The following is a 16,548-nucleotide window of genomic DNA, read 5'->3' on the forward strand; positions in this document are numbered from 1 at the left end:
TAATCCTTCCCCAGCGTAACCGACTCCGAACTTGGATTTTGGTAGCGTAGACCGTAAATTTGTCGTTTAATTAAAATTAATTTTATTTAAAATGACAATGTTTTTGGGTGCCCAATCATACCCTAATCAAAGATTGGTGGCGACTCCTCGAACCGTATATTTTTATCGTAAAGGAATTTCCAATTTTTCGAAACGAGAGGTTTTCTGAAATCGCACTGTTTTTAATTAAAATCCAATTGAAAAAAAAATAATTAAAAATACGCGCTTTTCCACCCGCTTAAAAATCGTTTCGACAGCTTGGCGACTCCGCTGGGGAACGCTGTTAGAGAGTCGGCCTATAGTCGATTAATAATTATCTTTGCAAACGAAAGTTATAAGTTCGCTTTGATTTGGTTTTTGATCCCTAGTTGTTTGAATTGTTTTGTGGGCATCTTAATTTGTAATTTGGGTTAATGAGTAATAGTTGTACTAATGTGTGATCTACATGTTTTCAGTTTTTCTGACTTTCACTTTAGTCTATTGTTTCTCTTGGATCGAGGCAAAGGATTATGAGTTTTCCCACTGTTGCTGTAAACCTTAATATTTAGAGCACTCTAACTGTGCTCTGTCCCATTAGGTAGGGTGAAAGCTACGCTTACGTGAGAAAATTACTTTTCTCCGCATGCTTTAGCTAGTAACCTCTGGGGTACATGCCTTATGTTTACGAGTGAAACATTGAGTTTCCTCGCATGGACATAGGGAAATGTATCCTCTCGAAATTGAACTTGATCCGTTTTAAGCCTATATGGGCGAGGATCGAGGGTCTGGCAGCCCAAGGGGGCACCAGCAAAGGACAATTCGAGGACCCTTTTAGAAATACTGAAACTCTGCCCATCTTAGTCGAATCTCTTCCGCAGACACAAAGGGAAACTCATTCTAACTATTCCCTCGAATTTATTTTTTGCAAAAGTATGCGAACTAGAGATCATGTGGTTAGGTTTATTTTTCGAACAGGCATGTGAATTAGATACCATGCTGTTAGGATTTTTTATGAATAACGAAACCTGAGAGAGAGACCATGTTGGGTAGATGTCATGTGAATAAGGTTTAAGATGTAATATTTTCTATCTCCTGTTTGTTGTAGTATTCTTCGACTATTCATTGTATATACTAACACAGTTTTATTTTTGTTTGTGTTTTGTGTTTTATTTATTACTGCTGCATTGCATCATCATTTATGAAGAAAGGTGTTGATTCACAAGGGGTCATAAAAGTAGAAGGCGGTCATAAAATGACAAGAGCTTTCATACAAGAAGTGGATAACGCATAAGTGAGGTCGTGGTCCGAGAAAATCAGAGGAAGAAAGGTGACAGTTTGACTGAAGATTACATATCATACTACCAGAGGTTGCTCCGTCCGTCTAAAGCAAAACGATTTGCAAGAGTTACGCGAATTTGGAAAGTTGGAATTCTGGTGTGAATACTCTTTCTGGCAAAAGTATGGCGACATCGCCCTTCTGTTGTACGTGAAAGTAAACGAACCCCTAATCAAAGCTCTCGTCCAGTTTGGAATCCCGCATATAGCTGCTTCACTTTCAACAAGAAGACATGACCTCCCACGTTAGAAGAATACACCTCCTTGTTCATTTCGAGACGATACACTTGGACCGAATCTACTCAAAAGCCTCAGGACAATCCTTTAAGAGCAAGCTCGCAAGGATTACTGGGATGGGAGAGAAGTGGGTTGATGATCGAATCCAAAAGAAGGGAGAGTCTGATTGCTTCCCTTGGTCATACCTCAAGGAGCTCATTGTCAAGCATAGCGATATCGAGAAGAGCATGGATATGTTGCCTTGGGAATTTATGGTTTGATGATTTCCCGAAAGTTCTTTATCACGTGGAAGCCGCAGTGGTCGATTTATTCGAGCGTTTGGAAAGGAAGGTAAACCCTGTTCCTGCGGTTTTGGCTGAAACATTCAGAGCACTTAGCAGTTGCAGAAGAGCTGAGAGTAGCCGCTTCACCGGTGTGTCCAGTTGCTTACTGTTTGGATACGCAGTCACTTCTGGAAAATTGACCGAGAGTATAGTCGACGGTTTTCTACGGCCTATTCACCCTTAAAAGATTTCCTTACTAAAGAGTGGCCAAGCATCTCACCAGGAAGGATTGGGTCTCACTCTTCAGAAATTTACAGGAGCATGATATGTGTGGCGTTCCCCTGGTTAGCTTTTGTGGATGTTGTACAAATGCGGGGATTCCGATTGGGTAACCCTATTAGGGTTATGGGTGGAGTAGGTTATGCGCCACTGATGGTACTGAGGCATTTGGGGCACGCCAATTCATCCCAGCTACATCCAGTCTGAAGGCATCTGTTTGTGTACTGTGGAGATCACTACAAGAAGACGGCTCGTGGCAATGTCAGAGGCGTGGAAGTCAACCTTTAGAACTATTTCATAGCAGCTGAGGTCATACTGACACCAGATTACGTGGCATGGAGGCGGTGCGAAAGAATGATAATCCTTCCGTTGGCGGATCGTGACCAAACAATTCCTTTGGAGTACAGTTTAAATACGTACCGTCTAAGTTGGGAGATACTGAAGAGTGAATTCGAAGCGGAAATCGCCAGGAAGGAAGCAGAGTGCGAGGCCCTTAGACAAAAGAATTTTATGTTGGACATCAATAGGGGGTTCTATAATACACAGTTTGAGCTTATGCGCAAGAGAAAGGATGAAGTGGAGGCCAATCTCACTAGTTTACAGAGCGATTACCAAAGATGAGTCGAGCACGGGCAATTGCTGGCCTCGGGAGAACTTCAGAGCAGTGGCGTTAGAGCTCCGGGCTGAGAGGGATCGTCGAGTTAGAGACGTCAGAGCCGAGAGAGAGCACCGAGTCAGAGAAGTAGAGACAGAGAAGAAGAAAAGAAATCAAGAACTTGAGTCTGAGAGAAGGTCCTGGGTTAGGCACTGAAGAGCGAAAGGACAGAGGCTAAAGAGTTAAGACAAAGGTACACCTTGAGCAAGAAGCGAGAAGAAGAATTGCATGCTAATTGAGACTCAGAATGAAGGCAAATAACATGCAACTTGAACTTGAGGTTAGAAAGCAAGAATCGACGATCTCGAAACTGAGAAGAGGCAAAGCAAAGAAGAGCTAAATTAGAAAGGCAACATCGGGAGAGTGTGCTCCAAGGCAAACTGGATGAAGTATTCCTCTGGATACAGAGGTGCGAGCAAAGAACGAACGGATAGAGGTACTCATCAGAGATGCATGAAATGGAATCAGGCATGAGGAAGAGTTAGCTCGAACCAAGGCAAAGAACGAAGAGTACAGTGCTACGTTATGCAGCTTGAAAGTTCCTTATCTGCAGAAAACAGTCAGCGTTGCCCAGTGGATCAAAGGGTTAGCCTCGAGGAGAACGATGCTTTGCAAAAGAAGATTCATGATTTAGAGGCTGCCTTACGAAGCTGCCAGACACAAATCGCTGGTCTCGAGCGCAACCGTCCAAGGCACCAGACTGCAATGGCAAAACTCAAACGATCACTTTAGAGACTGGAAGACAAACGTGAATCACGTGATCCGAGAGACCATGAATCAGTTAAGCGGCGTTGCGAGGCAGTTGGGAGAGATGGACCTCCAAGCAAAAGTCATCCAGAGCTATGCCAATCCAGCATCAGGCGTAGGAAAGAGGGTCGATTGGCTTGTCAGTCAGATAGTAGAGCTGAACATGAGAGCTAGGCCATTTCTGTAGTGGACTTTTCTTGTAAAGATGATGCTTTTGTCCTAAATGAAAGTTGTTCTAAGACTGATCGCGTCTTATGAATCAATGTCTTTCTGCATGCATTTGCATTTTATTTGCAATTTAAGTTTTGTATTGCATTTTTATCGCACTTCACATAATTTGCATTCATCCTCAAAGCGTTAAAATTAACAATAAGGGATACATTACAGAATACTGGGAAATTTCAAGCATCACTATAACACAAGGAAGGCCATGGATGATAAGATTGCTCAAATAGAAAGAACTCAATTGCAGTTGCAAGATGATCTGAGAAAAATGCAAGAAGATATGCTTAAGGCTCAAGAGGATATGTTGTCTAAGTTGGCAAATATGGGAGGGAGAAATCCAGAGCACGGAAAGGCCCATGAGCAAACAAGTGAAGAACCACTTTACCCCCCAGGGTTACCCCGGTACAGTCTCCGAATATCCAAGGAACATCTGTCCATACCAAAGTACACATAAATCCTGACGGCATTGCAGTGAATCCGCAACCTGGATCTTGTTCGCTTCCCGAAGAAAGCCCATATCACCAGGTCCGGACCTTGATGAAGAAGCAAAGAAGAGCGAAAACAAGTTGTTGCAGGAGCAATATAAGCAGCTAGCAATGAAGTACAAGCTATGAAAGAAGATACCAGCTTGTATGGGCTCGACGCTAAGGAACTGAGTTTAGTTCCTGATCTGGTCCTACCTCCCAAGTTCAAAACTCCTGATTTCGAGAAATACGACGGTACCCGATGCCCTTCTGCCCATATCACAATGTTCTGCAGGAAAATGACTGGTTACGTAGGGGACGACCAGCTGTTGATCCACTGTTTCCAGGAAAGCTTAGTAGGCTCAGCATTGCGATGGTATAATCAACTAAGGAGAGTTGATGTCAGGACATGGAAAGACCTGGCCAAATCTTTTCTCGACCAGTATAAACATGTGAAGGACGTCAGGCCTAACAGAATGGTGCTGCAAGCAATGGAGAAGAAGCATAGTGAAAGTTTCAGACAATATGCTCAGAGGTGGAGAGATAGCAGTACAAGTCCACCCACCGTTGGTAGAGGAAGAAACGAACCTACTTTTTTAAATACCTTGAAGGCTCCATTTTTCTCACATTTTGTTGGTAATCCTTCTCGAAGTTTTGCTGATATAGTTACGGCGGGAGAAATGATTGAAATGGTGATCAAAAGCGGGAAGCTTGAGGGAGGAGATTCCAGCAAGAAACAACCGATGAGGAAGAAGGAAAACGAAGTCAACAAAATAAGGCAGTATGATTCCCATAATATCACAGTGTCCCGACCACAGGGAACGGTAGCATCACCCCAAATTGACAATAGGCAGGGGGCAAGAGATCCAAGGAGAGAGAGGCCTCAATTTGATCCGATTCCCATGACTTATAAGGAGTTATTCCACGAATTATATGATCGACATGTAGTCTCACTTATCATGTGGACCCTATACAACCCCCGTATCCCAAGTGGTATGATGCTAGTGCTAAGTGCGAATACCATGCAGGGGTTTCCGGACATTCTATTGAAAATTGTCCCGCTTTCAAAAGGTCGTCCAAGCTCTGAGAAGAAGAAACGTCATCAACTTTGGTGACGGTGAACAGCCAAACATAGCCCAGAATCCATTGCCAAACCATGCAGGAGCCGGGATTAATGCAGTCGCTGAAGAGAAAGGAAAAACGACTGTAAAAAATGTTAGGGAGGTGATGTCACCCATGTCTTGGGTGTGGCGCCAAATGGTCAAGGTAGGACTATTAAAGACTAATCTGCCACGTGAACGTTTCAATAACGAAGAGATGTGCCACTACCATAACTGCACAAAACACAGTATACACAGTGTTCTGATTTCTTAGGGCTGGTACAAGAGATGATGGATAGTAAGGAAATCGAGTTCTTCAAAGAAGGGGCTGAGAAAGAAGAAGCGGAAGTTTACGCCTCTGAGGGATCATCCAAAGAGGTCTATAGTGCTAGTTGTCCCCTCGTCATTACTCCCAAGAATCGAGTGGCTGAGAAGGTAGCTCCAAAGGTGATTATTACACCTCCCTCTTCGTTCCTGTACAAAGACAATAAACAGGTACCCTGGAGATATACTTGTCGAATAGGAGAGGTGACAAAGCAACAGGAAGAGGTAGATGAAGTGGACACATGACCAGGAGTGGTAGATGTTATCACAAAGAACCTGAGAAAAAGATTGCTGTCGAGAAAGGAAAAAGTATCGATGTGCAGATAAGAAGATGAACCCATCGTCAATGAGCCAGTAACGGAGAATGAAGCGATGGAATTTTTAAAATTTCTGAAACATAGTGAATACAGTATTGTTGAGCAATTGCACAAGCTGCCTGCCCTATTTCTGTCCTATCACTTCTTCTGAGTTCAGAGGCTCATCGCAACGCCCTGTTAAAAGTTTTAAACCAAACATTTGTCCCGAAGGAGATACCCACAGAAAAGCTGGACCGACTAGTTGCCAACATCCAGGCCGATAATTTTTTATCTTTTCTGAGGACGAGGTCCCCTCTGGAATGATTGGCAATCATAAGGCCCTACACATCACAGTTAGGTGCAAAGGGCATGTTCTATCCAGAGTACTGATAGATAACGGTTCGGCGTTAAATGTGATGCCCTTGGTGACCTTGAAAAAATTGCCAGTGGACAGCACCCTGATGAGAAGCTGTCAAAGTGTGGTTCGAGCTTTTGATGGAACGAAGAGAGAAGTTCTAGGCAAGATTGATATCCCTTTGACTATTGGCCCGGCGATATACGAAGTAGAGTTTCTTGTGATGGACATCATGCCTACATACAACTGTTTATTGGGAAGACCCTGGATTCATCAGGCCGGTGCGGTTCCGTCAACGTTGCACCAAAAGATAAAGTTTGCAATGGATGGGAGGCTTATATGCATTCATGCTGAGGAAGACATTATTGCTTCGGTTTCTACTACTGCTCCATACGTTGAAGTGGAAGAGCAAGCTGTTGAATGTTCTTTCAGATCGTTGGAATACGTCAATGCCATGTTTGTGGCAGAAGGAAAGAAGATCCCGAAGCCTAGATTGTCAAACTGCACCAAAATGGGGCTTAAGCTGACTCTTGGAAGAGGAGCAAAAACTGACAAAGGGCTTGGACGTCGGTTGCAAGGACTGGTGAGCCCAATCTACCCTGTAACTAAAAGAGACAGGTTCGGTTTAGGGTATCAGCCAACTTTAAAAGAAAAAATGAGAAGCATCAAGAAGATTCAGGAATTGAGAAAGGCGAGATTGACTGGTGAGGACCCAAGTTGGGAACCCATGACATTCCCGCCATTGAGCAGCATTTTCGTATCAAGAGGATATATGTTTCAAGGGACTTTGGAAGCAGTAAAGGGATAGTTGAGAATGCCTTGGAGGACTTGGGCATTAATGTCATAACCGATGAGGATTCAAAGAAATGAGAGCTATGGGCATTTACCCTGCGCCACTGGGCTTTGTGTTGAACAACTGGACTGCGGAGGAATTGCCCGTAGTTTACAAACCTTTTGCAGAGTAATACACTGGAACTCTTCCCTATTGTTCATACCCTGGGACAGTAGGTGATTTGATGTAAAGGGTTAAGTGTGTGTTTTTACTTGCTTTCAATAAAAGATGTGTTTTGTTAATTACCGAATGGCAAAAACTTCCTCATGCATTTTTGTTTGAATATACACATATATTATTTCTTTTTATTTGTTTATATGGGAAAAGATTCTCCCATATGTATATATGTATATATGTATATATCTTCTTTTTCGTTATCCTTTCAGGAACTCAGATATCAATAATACGAATGCTAATGACTCTGACCCGGAGATTGATTTCGAGATGCCCATATGTCAAGGGGAAATCGAAGGTTGTGATGAGGATGAGGGATGTGAACCACCCTCAGAATTACTAAAGATGGTGGAACAGGAAGATGAGCAGATCCTGCCTCACGAAGAGCTTACAGAGATCTTGAACCTGGGTACAGATGAGGATAGAAAGGAAATAAAGATTGGTACCACCCTGTCTACTGAAGGGAGGCAAAGCTTGATAGAATTACTTCAAGAGTTCAAGGATGTATTTGCTTGGTCATACGAGGACATGCCAGGGCTGGATACAGAATTGGTTGTCCATAAATTACCAATAAAGCCTGATTGCAAGCCCGTACAACAGAAACTGAGAAGAATGAGACCCGAGATGCTGCTCAAGATTAAAGAAGAAGTGAAGAAACAATTTGACGCTGGGTTTCTCACAGTGGCCAAATATCCTGAGTGGGTAGCAAATATTGTCCCAGTACCAAAGAAGGATGGGAAAGTACGAATGTGTGTCGACTATAGAGATCTGAATAAAGCTAGTCCAAAGGATAATTTTCCTTTGCCACATATAGATACGTTAGTGGACAATACTGCTGGAAATTCCTTATTCTCATTTATGGATGGTTTCTCCGGCTATAATCAAATTAAATATACCCTGAAGATATGGAGAAAACAACGTTTATCACTATGTGGGGGACGTTTTGCTATAAAGTCATGCCGTTTGGATTAAAGAATGCAGGGGCAACCTATCAGAGGGCCATGGTGACGTTGTTTCATGACATGATGCATAAAGAAATTGAAGTCTATGTCGATGATATGATTGTCAAAGCCAAGACGGAGGAGGAACATGTCGAGAATTTGAGGAAGCTCTTTCAAAGATTAAAGAAGTGCCAACTAAAACTTAACCCAAATAAGTGTACTTTTGGGGTGACATCGGGAAAACTGTTGGGATTCGTAGTGAGCCGAAAGGGAATCGAAATAGACCCCGATAAAGTAAAAGCCATTCAAGATTTGCCAGCCCCAAGAACACAGAAAGAGGTTCGAGGATTTTTGGGGAGATTAAATTACATCGCTCGGTTTATCTCACAGCTGACCGAAAGATGTGATCCCATATTCGCCTTCTTCGTAAGAATGATTCAGGAGAATGGAGTGAAGATTGCCGAGAGGCTTTTGAGGCAGTAAAGAGATATCTTTCGAATACTCCGATCCTAGCGCCACCTATCCCAGGAAAGCCTTTAATTCTTTACTTGTCCGTTTATGACAATTCAATGGGATGTGTGTTGGGGCAACATGATCAAACTGAGAAGAGGGAGAGGGCTATCTACTATCTCAGTAAGAAGTTCACTGAGTGTGAGGCCAGATACTCACCAATTGAAAAATTGTGTTGCGCTTTAGTATGGGCTACCAGAAGACTTAGACAGTATATGTTGTATCATACTACCTGGCTCATATCTAAGCTGGACCCTTTAAAGTATCTGATGGGGTACCTGCATTGTCTGGAAGGTTAGCCCGTTGGCAAATCCTGTTGTCCGAATTTGATATCCAGTATGTAAGCCAGAAAGCAGTTAAAGGGAGCGCCATAGCAGAATTCATTGCGAGTAGGGCTTCAGAAGAATATGAACAGTTGAATTTCGATTTCCCGGATGAGGATTTAATGGCTATCTCGGAGGAAGAAACAATTGCTCTTGCCGGTAAATACTGGAAGATGAACTTTGATGGTGCTTCAAACGCCTTGGGGCATGGGATTGGGCAATCTTGGTCTCACCAAGTGAAGAGCATTATCCTTTTACCAGTCGGCTCAATTTTGATTGTACAAACAATATGGCTGAATATGAGGCTTGTGTTATGGGTCTTAGAGTAGCTATTGAACTCAAAGCAAAAATGTTGAAGGTATATGGGGATTCAGCTTTGGTAATTTACCAACTCAGAGGTGAATGGGAAACCAAAGATCCCAAACTTGTGGAATATCGTAAATTAGTTCTGGGACTTATTGAAGAATTTGAAGAAGTGACTTTCAATTACCTCCCCAGAGAAGAAAATCAAATGGCAGATGCCTTGGCTACTTTGGCAGCGGCCTTTAAGATGAACGAGCATTCAAATATGATGCCTATTGAGATGAAGGCTTATGAATATCCAGCCCACTGCTTTGACATTGAAGAAGAAGATGATGAAGGGCCTTGGTACTATGATATCCTCCAGTATATAAGATATCAAAGTTACCCCGAACAGGCAACTGAGAATGACAAAAGGACCATTAGAAGAATGGCAGCAGGGTATGTGCTTAATGGTGAGATCTTATATAAGAAAAGCATGGATCAGGTCTTATTAAGGTGTGTGGACAATAAAGAAGCGAAAATGATTCTTGAAGAAGTACATGAAGGAATATGTGGCACCCATGCTAATGGGCATGTAATGGCCAGACAGATTATGAGATTTGGGTATTATTGGTCAACTATGGAGACTGATTGCATCAATTATGCCCGAAAGTGTCACAAGTGTCAGATTTATGGGGATAGAATGCACACCCCTCCTCATCCGTTGCATGTGATGACAGCTCCGTGGCCGTTTTCTATGTGGGGCATGGATGTTATTGGGCAAATTTTTCCAAAAGCGTCAAATGGTCATCGCTTCATTCTGGTAGCAATAGATTACTTCACCAAGTGGGTAGAAGCAGCTTCCTATGCAAGTGTTACCCAGTCAACGATATGTAGGTTCTTGAAGAAAGAATCATCTGCCGATATGGCTTACCAGAGAGAATTATCTCTGACAATGCGTTGAACTTAAACAACAAGATGATGAAATCTGTATGTGAGCAATTCAAAATAAAGCATCATAATTCCACGGTTTATCGCCCAAAGATGAATGGGGCAGTGGAGGCGGCTAATAAGAACATTAAGAGGCTTATAGAGAAGATGACTGAAACTTATAAAGATTGGCATGAGAAGTTGCCATTTGCTCTGTTTGCCTATCGGACTTCTGTACGAACGTCTACTGGGGCAACTCCGTTTTCTCTAGTTTATGGGATGGAAGCTGTCCTCCCTATTGAAGTGGAAATTCCCTCGCTCGGGTTTTATCAGAGGTGAAGCTAAATGAGGCAGAATGGGTACAGGCCAGATATGACCAATTGAATCTGATTGAAGAAAAGAGATTGAAGGCTATTTGTCACGGTCAGATATACCAGAAGCGGATGATACGAGCACATGATAAGAAGGTTCGCCCTCGAGAAATCCACGAAGGAGATTGGCTCCCAGGAGGATATTGCCCATTCAAAAAGATTTCCGAGGGAAATGGATGCCCAAGTGGGAAGGACCCTATGTTGTCAAGAAAGTTTTTTCTGGGGAGCCCTGGTCTTAACTGAGATGGATGGGTCTGAATTACCTCATCCAGTGAATTCTGACGCAGTTAAGAAGTATTTTGCTTGAAGAAAAAAGAAGAAGAAAAAATGAGTGAAAATGAAAAAAGAAAAAATAAAAAAAAATAATAAAAAAATGAAAAAATGGAAAAAAGGAAGGGTTCAAGATGAAAACTCGAAAAGGGCGTCTTGAAACCAAAGGAGGTCTCGAGTCGAAAACCCGCAAAGGGCGACTTGAGTTTTAAATTCAGAGTTCGTGCATGGTGGATAATCTGAATTGTTTTTGGAAGTAGGAAGAGCTCCTGACATGGGTAACGACAATGGCCATTGGGGTTGAGACCAAAGATCAATGAGTCTCGATGAGGACAACCAGAGGAGGAATTGAATGCACGTGAGATTCAATATTGGTTTATGGCATCCAATAATGGGAGATTTTGGGGCTCAGAAAGAGTTTCGCACTCTTAGGTGTCATCACCATTTTGGAGGTCCTTTTGACAGAAGCTACACTCGAGTCATTCTGACGGCGTGCCAGTTCAAAAGCATTTGTGTTATTGATATTTGAAGACACCTATCCTTTTGTTCTTTTCCGATTAAAAGTTTGTCATGTAGTTGCCTAAAAATTCTTCGCCATTTATATAATAAAGAGATATTTTCCCTTCTTAATTTCCCTTTTACAAGCATCTAATCTTGAGAAAGTTAAACGCATAGCTTAACTGGTGGTACATGAGATCATTTTGTATTATTATGCAAAAGGTTCTGGAAATGCATGTATTCTGAAGCTAGCAATGGTTTTACCCATAAGCTTGTATGGTTGGGAAAAGCTAAAACTTTGGAATTCATAGAAAATCACAGCCATTAATAGATGACCCAAGGATGTTGTCATTTATCAAGAAGATTGGTCAGGGGTACTGGCAGGCCTCAAGAAAGAAAGAAGTCAAAGTCTTGTCAAGCCAAAAGTTATAGTATTGAGAGCATCAACTGGGGTGAACTGGTGAAATGCTCTATGCCCAAAGCGAAACCGAGTTCCACTGAAATCAAAGGGGATAGTATTCTTTCGAAGAAGAAAGTGGATTAATTGCATACATCGTAGGCATGAATAGGATCATGACATTGCATGATTATTTTAAATGTTTGCAGATTTCCCAACGATAATCGAAGATTGATCGAGTCTTATACTCTCTGAAGAAATAGGGAGCAGACGCGATTGTTGAAGATTGTTCGAGTCTTATACTCTCTGAAAAAAATAGGGAGCAGACACGATTGTTGAAAATTGTTCGAGTCTTATACTCTCTGCAGAAATATGGAGCAGACACGATGGATGAAGATTGTTCGAGTCTTGTACTCTCTGAAGAAATAGGGAGCAGACGCAATTGTTGAAGATTGTTCGAGTCTTATACTCTCTGCAAAATAGGGAGCAGACACGATTGATGAAGATTGTTCGAGTCTTATACTCTCTGCGGAAATAGGGAGCAGACACGATTGATGAAGATTGTTCAAGTCTTATACTCTCTGAAAGAATGGGGAGCAGACACGATTGATGAAGATTGTTTGGGTCTTATACTCTCTGAAGAAATAGGGAGCAGACAAGATTTGTTGAAGATGGTTTGGGTCTTATACTCTCTGAGGAAATAGGGAGCAGACACGATTGATGAAGATTCTTCAAGTTCCTACTCCCTAAGAAAGAGGGAACGAACCCGTTGACAGAAGATTGTTCGAGTTCTATACTCCCTGAAGAAAGAGGGAGTGAACTCGTTCGCAGAAAATTGTTCGAGTTCTATACTCCCTAAAAATGAGGGAGCGAACTCGTTTTCCGAATATTTTTAAGTCCCACTATCCCGAAGTTGCGGAAACGGATTAATCTTTTGAATATTTCATGACCAGACAAATTTGTCCATCTATTGATCTTTGCTCTATTCTCGTTACACGACAATGAGCAAAGAGGGGCAGCTGTAGATATTCAATTTGTCCGGGGTCTTATTCAAAGTTAATTCGAGTTTATTATTATTAATATTATTATAAGTGTGATATTATATAATTATTAATATATATATATATATACATATAAGCGGTAAATAAGTAAATAATTAAACAATTAAAAAGGCACTAAACATTGTCTTTGTCTTTTGCAGAGCCCAAATTACAAAGGGTCATCAGGAGTCGTTGGATTCAGGGAGATCCAACGGCATGCAGGCTTTAGTCATTAGGGTTTTAGGACCCTTCAGCCGCCACCTTGAAGCGCAACCTTAGGATCTGGACCCATCCAGCGGTCCAGATCACGTTCTGTTGCCAACCCATCTCGATCACTAAGTTGCCACCGCCGTTGGACCCAATTACGACGGTCGACCATCCCACGTGAACCTTAGCAACCTGCAATATCAAGAGAAACACGACAGAAGACTCAGAACCAAGTTTCAAGGCAGCAAAACCCAAGTCAATGAAGATAAACTCGCAGTAGACTCACGGGATTTTGAAAGAGAAATCAGAAAACAAAAATATTGTAAATCTGGTTCTATATAAACGAGAACCAAAATGTTGTAAAGGGTTGGACCCTCAGATATTTTCCAGAGAAGAAAAAAGCAATAAATATCAATATTTAAAAAAATTTGGAACAGGAAAACCAAAAAAAAAAAAAAAAACGGAGAGGAAGATCCATTAGCATACCACAACCGTGTAGTCTATTACCCACCGGAAGACACCAGAGAGTAAAAACAAAAAGGGAGAAAACCCCTTACACTCCCTGTCAGTGGAAACTCACCCTCGTCGCCCGGAACCAAAAGCCATCCAGAGTCACCCAAGGTAACTCCCTTTAACCTTGGATATGTGGTCTGTTTCAGGGATTTAGGAGGGGGTCTCGGTAGAGTTTAGGTTCGGGCTTGTGAGATTTTGGTTCTGTAGAGAGGGAAGAGTGAGATTGTGAGGTTGCGGTCTCCCATCGGGGCTCTGACAGAGGCGAACACACGGTGGTTGCGCGGTTCGGTGGTGAGGGTTGGGGTTTGTTTTAGCCCCTTTGGTTTTGGGTTCTGTCATGAGAGACTCAAGGTTTTGGGGTTCAAAGTTTACGGGGTAGGTTTCCCGCCTGCTCGGCTCCTCATCGGAGCCATTAGACGGTGGTGGCCACGGCGTTGGCCATGCTTCGTCTGGGGTTTGAAGGTGGAAGAAGGAGAAATGAGAGAAAACGGCTGGGGCTCTTCTGTTTGGCTTAGGGTGAGAAGAGAAAATGAAATTAGGTATAGGACTTACCCTATTATCCCATATACCCAAACGGCGTCGTTTAGATACCCCCAAAACGGCAACGTTCTGATAGCCTGAGGGAATCCGTGTTTTGGGATGGGTGGTGTAATCACGTGTGAGGCCCAGTATGTTCGGCCTGTTTCATTTTGGTCCCTTAACCGAGCTTTATGGGAATTTTAATCTTACCTCCTGGTTTCCAGAATGTTTTATTTTGGTCCCGTATCATGTTATGGCCATTTTCTTTCCGTTTTTTGCATTGGATATGTAATTTGAGAAGCTTTCAATTTGATCCTATGCAATATTTTGGTTATATTATGTTTGCAGTACCCAGAATTGAAAATGTTATGAAAAAGGTTGTTGTTATTTATTTTTTATGTTTTAGTCCTTTTAATATTTTATGCATGATTGTTAGGTTAATTTAGATTTATTTTAAAATATATGCATGTATATATTATTTCAAGCATGTTGTTCATACGCACGTAGGTGTAATTTATTTTTATGAGCATGTTTGAATTCGTTCACTTTAATCGCATATTTAATTATTTTTTGCATTAACATCACTTTGCATAATTTGTGCATGATATCCTCATATGCATAACTTGACATTATTGCATAATCGGAATTAAGGGTAATGCCCTTTTAATCTAAAATTATCAGAATGGCTTTCCTTAACTTACAGGAAAATTGTTTTGACGATTTTAAATTAAAATGGTGTCCCGTCAGTAACGCCTAATTAAATTTGTATATGTCATTGTAAAATTTGGGAGCGAAAGAAAAGGAAATATTCGACTATTTAAACTTTTCGAGAAAAGGTCGTTAGAACTGAACTAAAGATCTGGTCTCGATATTTTTAAATAATCGAATATTCTTTATCTTTCTAATGACTTGGTAATTTTAAATTAAATCTATTTTGTTGCTTTGAATGTTGCAAATTTGCATGTTTGTCGTTTAAAGGGATCATTAATCAAGTCAAATTTGAACTTGTGGAATTCGTTGCAAAGACAATAATTAATCGACTAGGTACCGATTTAGGGCGTTGTGGGGGTGCTAATCCTTCCCCACACGTAATCGACTCCCGAACTCAGATTTTGATAACGCAGACCTCTACTTGTCGTTTTAATTAAAATTAATTTTTATTTAAAATGACAAAATGTTTTTGGGTGCCCAATCACACCCTAATCAAAGATTGGTGGCGACTCCTTGAACCTTATATTTTTACCGTAACGGAATTTCCAATTTTTCGAAACGAGAGGTTTTCTAAAATTGCATCGTTTTTAATTAAAAATTCAATTGAAAAGATAATAATTAAAAATGACGCGGTTTCGAAAATCTCGCCCCCCCCCGCTCCGTGTAAAAATCGTTTCGACATGTGACTTAAACACAACATCAACATTAGTTTGTAGAATTTTGCCATTATAATCGACAACTGTGAAGAATTTGTTATTCATTGTTTGAAATGTATTTTGTTAGAAGAAAGAGTTTGTTGTGTAATAGATTGAAGATGAAAGGAGTGTGTTGTGTAAGAGATGAAAGAGTGTGTTGTGTACGAGTTCCATTGAATTTGAAAAAAATGATCGTTAACAACGGTCAATCCAACGGTCTAAACTTTCAAATTTCTAGTCGTTGGAACTCGTCACACCGGCGTGACGAGATCCTTCACCTTTAAAATAATATATATTTTTAAATAAAGTTTTTAAAAGTTTAAAAAAAAAATTTATTAGAACTCATCACACGAGCATGACGAGTTCTATAAAATATATTAAATAAATTCGGACTGTGAAGCCCACGTGATATGAACCATTAAAAAATATATCTCATGAAACTCATCACGTTAGCATGACAAGTTCTATGAACACTGTAACATTTACCATATATCCCAAATACCCAAAAATAAATTTTATGTTTTTGATTATTTGCCCAATTCCGTCAAATTATGGCACCAATAATTATTGCCCTCACGTGAAAGATTCCCAAATTAACTGCATGCCTGCAATTATTTCTTGCTGCTGTTGCTCCCCCGCCTGGCAAACTACACCCGTGAAGCCTGCTGAATTCGAACAGTAAAGTATGGCGTCCCAAATTTTTTATTTGTAAAATTCGGTGAACAGTAAAGATGTCATGTAAGTATGTCATTTCCAATTATTTATTTTAAAAACCCATCAACGGTGAAGACGTTACGCAACTCTGGTATCTTGAATTTTTTTTATTTCAAAATATTATTTTAAATAGTGAAGAGCTATACTTTCTTTCCGTCTTTAAATTTACTATAACTTTTACAATATTTTGAAAAATAAAAATATCATTACAATATTTTGAATAAAAAAGAAAGACAGTGCAATATCTGTGTAAATTATCCTGACATGTAACATAAAAGATATAATAAAAATAAAACATGTATAACTTGCGAAATTGACATAGT

The sequence above is a fragment of the Hibiscus syriacus genome, unplaced genomic scaffold, assembly GCF_006381635.1.
Source record: "Hibiscus syriacus cultivar Baekdansim isolate YM2019G1 unplaced genomic scaffold, ASM638163v2 tig00117007_pilon, whole genome shotgun sequence".
Taxonomy (NCBI): Eukaryota; Viridiplantae; Streptophyta; class Magnoliopsida; order Malvales; family Malvaceae; genus Hibiscus; species Hibiscus syriacus.